Below are 6,000 nucleotides of genomic sequence, written 5' to 3'. Positions count from 1 at the left end.
TGTCCTGGCGCTGCCTGGAGTTGTGATGTGTTTGTAAACACGCTGAAAATAGAATAATAGATCAAAGCCAGATACCAACGCGATCAGCATACACAATATGCAGGATCCCTTTGCACTTGCTGCTCTTGAGAAAGAGAGAGAAGGAGAGAGATAGGGAGAGCGTGAAAGTGAGATCGCTGCGTTGACCCTGATTAACATTTGCTGGACTGTGAGAACTACCGGAAATCGTTCTCCTACTGCTGCTGCTGCTCTCTCTGTTCTCTGTCCATTTTCATAATTTCCATGGCATTGGGAAATTTGTAACACACATGTTGCTCATCGCTCTTCGGTCTTCGCTCTGCGCCGCCTGGCGTTTCCTTTTCAATCACAGAGCACAAGGTGCACTCCCCCACGGTACCACGATCACCGAGCACAATTCTCGAGTGTGATTATTGTGAATGTTTCGAGTCTCGAAAATTATCCCACGCCTCAATCTCAACAGGCAAATCAATTGTTCGTTGCTATTGTTGCTCTGCCTTTTTAGCAGATTTCGAATTTAACACCTGAAATACGAATAGTAGGGGATACTCATCAATGTATTTAATATATTTTTATATTATTTATATAGATCAGCAATTTATTAAAGGATTAATGGATTTTCAATTGGTGTTCTTAATAATAATAATACTTTACTTTCAGTATTGTATATTTAGATATCTTTTAAACATATTTCGAATTTAACACCTAAAATACATATATAGAGTAAAGTAGGGGATATTTGTCAAAGTATTCTATACATTTCTATAATATATCATTATATTTATGTATATAGATCAGCAACAATTTGTTAAAGGATTATAAGATTTTCAATAAATGTACTTATGTAGTTAATATACATACATATGTATTATAAATACTTTAAAATATTTCGTTTCTGTATTGTATATTTCGATAACTTTTAAACAGATTTAGTATTTAACACCTGAAATAGGGGATATTTTTCAAAGTATTCAATATAGTTTTTTAATATATCATTATATATATGTATGTGTACAGATCATCTACCATTTGTTTAAGAATTAAAAGATTTTCAATAGATGTTCTTACTCTCGTATCATTAATATTCATCGAAAATTAATATATGCATTTGAAATATTGTAAACAAATTTAGTACTTAATATCTAAACAGATTTAGTACTTAACATCTGAAATACTATGTATTGAATATTTGTCAATTTATTCAATATTTTTCTTATAATATATCCTTTAATTATATGTATATATTAAGAAGCTGTACTTTGTTAAAAAATTATTATTATTAATCGAAAGTTTATACACACAAGTATGCAAGTCATTTATTTTGCAATATTTGTTAATATTATATATTTAAATATATTTGGAGTTGAACACTTAACACGTAATAAATCTATTCAATTTATGTATTTTCAAAATATTACTATATTTTAATTTTGTCAAAGGATTTAGGGAACTTTAATATATTGTAGTATTATAGCCATTCTTAAATATATTTATTAGTTATATTTTAAATATAATTCTTAAGTTTTTAATATTTGATTATGATATTTGAAAATATTCTATTTCTTTAAATCTGTTATATTGTACTTTCTTTGTTAAGCTGTATGGGTAAAAAATGTAGAAATATCTTCATATTTTATTATTTAGTTCATTTCGTTAGTTCCAATGTTATGTTGTTAAAATAGAAAATGTCTCATTGATCCGATCATCTGTTTATTAGGGCCTAATATATTTTATATAATCAATTTACATACAATATAAAAAATGAATTCATATACAAGAAATTATAATTTAACAAATGTATTTAAATAAGACTTTTTCAATATTTACAAATTTAAAATTTCGTAATTTAATTTCATTTGCCTTTTTTTCGGTGTTATCTAAAGCGTTTTAATTATTCAAACTGTAATATCTCTTTTTTAATCGATTACTCTGCAATACAACGACCCATCTTTTGAATACTCCCGGTCTCTGATCTTCATCCTTTGGCAATCGCAAATCTGCGATCTCCAGCTACTCAATTAACGAGCACATAACAATGACATTGACCTCTTTATGACATTACTCAACTCGTATCTCGAAGTACTCGCATAGTTTGTTTTCAATTTTCAATGGTGCTAAAAAAAATAAAGATCCCGTTTTGCTGTTCGGTTATTTGTTGTTGTAGAACTATCGAGGAGGAGTATCCACCTACGCAATGGACGGCAACCTTCTACGGTATCTGCTTACTGAGTTTTGTGCCCATTTGATACTCGCAAACTGTGGACAAAAGCAAACCCAATCAAAAGAAATGGAAACTTAAGACGCCTCGACCGTTTTTATAGCGGTACCAACATCCTGCCCCATCTTCATCCTCCACACACACACACACGTACACACACACACACACACACACACACACACACGCACACTCACTCAAAATAGCAAAATGGACCCGCGCCGGACGACGCCGAAAGACCTCGAGGGTCAGGGCAAAGGACACGGGAATGTGGGACGATGATGATCAACTACTACTTGAAGAACAAATGCCTAGCGGTTTTTTCGGTTTTTTACAAATATCGCACAATGCTTCTGCCCCCGCCCCTCTTATTGGCTGCTTTCTCTCAGTCCTAGAGGATTCTATTCTTTTTCGCACGCTGTTGGTTTCCTCTAAAAAAGAACAGAGAAAGAAAGGACAAGCGCTAAGAAAAAACGCACACAAGAAAAGAAGGAAGCGAGTGAAAGAGAGAAAGAGAGAGAGAGAGAAAGAGAGGAGGAGTGAGTCCTTAATGATGATGATGATCGCAAATGATGATGATCAATTTTCAATAGCTTATCTGCTTAGAGAGCTGCGCATGATTGATTTTAATTGGAAAGCAGCAGAACGAAGGATGCAGCAGGATAGCATCGAAAAGATGAGATGCCTGTGGCACTTCAAACATTCCGTTGCACGTTGTATATTGCACGTTGCACGTTGCACAATATCAGGGGACATCTCGCTGTCTGTTTTGTCTGGCAGCATCTGTTGTCCTGCAAATTGCAAGACTGTCGTAATGTGTGCAAAATCCATTAGATATGTGAGATCTACTCGATGGGATTATGCGACGACGAGACAGTCAGACGCCTTCGAGACTGAGATACTCGCATCTGTATCCGTCAGATACGCAGATACACAGAGTGTATCTTCAGATAGCAGCAGCATGTGCACTCGCATTTTTACTATTGTCATCTTGTGCAACGGTGCAACGCCCAACTTACAGCTCATTAGGTAATCGATTTGTTTGTTTTCATTTTGCAACAGTACAGAAAAGTTCTGCATGGAACTATTCGTGTCTTTAGGTAGCACTTAAAATGTGTTTTATTAAAGCCTTTTCGAAAATAATTTCATTGTTCGAATATTTTATATTAATATTCATTGAACTTACTTTAATTTGATGCTATTTTACTTTATTTTAACATATTTTATTTTATTCTATTTAATTAGTTTTAATTTAATTTATTTTTCAATACATTTTATTTTATAGTATATTATTTTATTTAATTTCATTTTATCTTATCTTAGCTCAATTTGTATTCAATATTATTTCAAGTTACTTTAATTAATTTCATGTTTGTTTCATTTCATTTTATATTATTTCATTTGTTTTATTTCAATTTATTTTATTTTATCTTTTGATTATAATTTATCATTTGATATTTTTGGTCACTTAACGTATGAATAATGCTTATAGATTACAGAAAAATTTCTTTTAAAAAAGTAAGAAAGCTACAGCCGAGTGTGATCGAGTGTGAGATACTCGCGACCCATTGAGAATAAAGGCAAAAAAGAACTGTATTAATTTAAAAATATAACAAAATAATATACCGCAAAAATACTATATATATGCCAACGGGTATATTTGGTATATCGATATAGTATTACGTTAAAATATATTATAAAGTTCTAAAATATATATAAAATATAGCTTATGCAATTAATATCGTTCTTGCCTATACGAAAGTATTTTTTAAATAAATCCGACAATTTTCATCTGTTCGCAACCCAAATTTTCTGAAATCTTAAATTCAATAGCTATTATTGAATCGATTTGCGGGGCGAAAGTGGGCGTGACAAAAATTTGAAACAAACTTGATCTGCGTGCAAGCATAACAATTACTGTCGATAAAAATTAAATCTCTATCTCTAATAGTCTCTGAGATCTAGGTGTTCATACAGACGGACAGACAGACAGACGGACATGGCGATATCGTCTAGGCTGTTCTCGCTGATCACAAAAATATATAAAGTTAATGGGTCGATGGTTCCTTCTGCCTGTTATATACATTTCCTACCAACACAAAGTTATTATACCCTTTTACCCTATGAGTAGCGAGTATAAAAATATGTATTAAATATAATACGAATTAAAAGAATTATTTAAAAAAGTTAAAATCTGATGCAACAACACATTTTGCTGATATTTCTCATCTGATTTCTAATGCGACGTGAACTCTGAACGCTGACATGAGTAAAAACTTGAACTTGGTGAGATTTTTCAGTTGCATCTCTGTGGATGGATAATTTACATGATATATTGGCGCTGATGTTAACTGTATTCAAATGCATCAACGACAAGAAAGCTCGATGTATGCATAATATGAAGATAGATAGAGAGAGACAGCTATCTTAATTATAATTATTGATCATGGAATTGTTAGGAATGTGAATTAGAAATCGCTTTATGGCAAACGTTGTAGTTCTCGAGCCCTAGAACTCTCCACAGAAGAGAACAGAGAATAAAAAAAGCATATCTTGTTCTCAGCCACAAACGAAGCAGACGAAGTAATGTGACTGCTGCTGTGAAATTCACGATTCAGCAGTTTTGGCTGCCGCTTGCGGCTTGTTGCTTGGCTGCTGGCTGCTTGCTGCTTACCACTTTGCCGCATGTTGCTTGTCGCGTTGCCGTGAGCAATGAGATTTCCATGGTTTTTGGCCAAAAAGTTCAAATTGCTTGAACTTTATGGTGTTCCAAATAGACCAGACCATACTTGTGAGCCTCAACTGGACTGCAGGTTGTCCCTTTTTTGGACAGCTCTCTCTCTCTCTCTCTCTCTCTCTTTATCTGTCTCTGTCTTCCTTGCTCTTTGGAGGTGACCAAGGGCCAGACGATGGACGATGGTCGATGGACGTTGAATGGTTTTGTTGCTTTTTTGTTGTTTGTGGCTGACTCAGCTTGGGATCTGTGCTGAGTTTAAGCTGCTCTTCTCTCAGCTCCTAATCAAAAGTCAAAATCTTTGGCTCGCTTAGCTTAGCCAACGAAAACGTGATGCAGTAGGAAACGCTGCTTGCTGACGATGACTTGTTGCCGTTGCCGTTGCCGTTGCTACCTCTCCCCTCTCTTTGGCACCCCCGCATCACATCATCATGGCATTTAGGTGAATGCATAAGCTTGGACAATCAACTAAGTGACTAACTGACGGACTCACTCACTCACTCACCGACTGACTGACTAGGTGGCTGGCTGGTGACTGGAGGAGCGTCTAGTCTTAACATGGACCTTAGCCATTAGCCAAATGGCACAATTGCTTTTATTGGCGACTGCAGAAGCAGAAGCAGAAGCAGCCGCTGCATTGTGGCCGCTCCCGTTGACAACTTGAGAATTATGAACATTTATTTGGGCTTGCCTCTGCTTGCTTCTGCCTCTTCCTCTCTCTCTCTCTCTCTGTCCAACTTCAACTCCAACTCAACTCTCTGCTGCACCTCGACTTGGCAATCGCCGCCTTTGGCCAGATGAGTCGTCGCAGTCGCAGTCTCAGTCGTCGTCGTCTTCATCTGTGTCTTTGGTGCGAGATCTCGCACAACGTGGCACAGTGGCAATGCCAAAGCTGTTGCTGTTGCTGTTGCCCAGCCCAGCAGCATTTCCTCAGTTGCAGCTCAGTCCATCGATTCGAAATAACGTAGATGGAGACATTTGAAATGATTAATTCACTACACACTGGTTGTGTTGCTATGTTATGGCTGCTGAA

The 6,000-nt window shown here is 35.6% G+C and overlaps 1 protein-coding gene across 1 annotated transcript in view; it reads right to left on the bottom strand.

Moving 5' to 3' along the window:
• Positions 1 to 241: 241 nt before the first annotated feature.
• LOC117576697 (uncharacterized) overlaps positions 242 to 6,000 on the bottom strand; it is a 28,655-nt gene continuing 22,896 nt past the window's right edge. Inside the window, exon 2 of the transcript XR_007954421.1 lies at positions 242 to 542. The gene's annotated coding sequence lies outside the window, so the exon portion shown is untranslated. The remainder of the gene's footprint in view (positions 543 to 6,000) is intronic.

Source organism: Drosophila albomicans, chromosome X, assembly GCF_009650485.2.
Source record: "Drosophila albomicans strain 15112-1751.03 chromosome X, ASM965048v2, whole genome shotgun sequence".
Taxonomy (NCBI): domain Eukaryota; kingdom Metazoa; phylum Arthropoda; class Insecta; order Diptera; family Drosophilidae; genus Drosophila; species Drosophila albomicans.
This window is presented reverse-complemented; position numbering and strand designations above follow the sequence as displayed.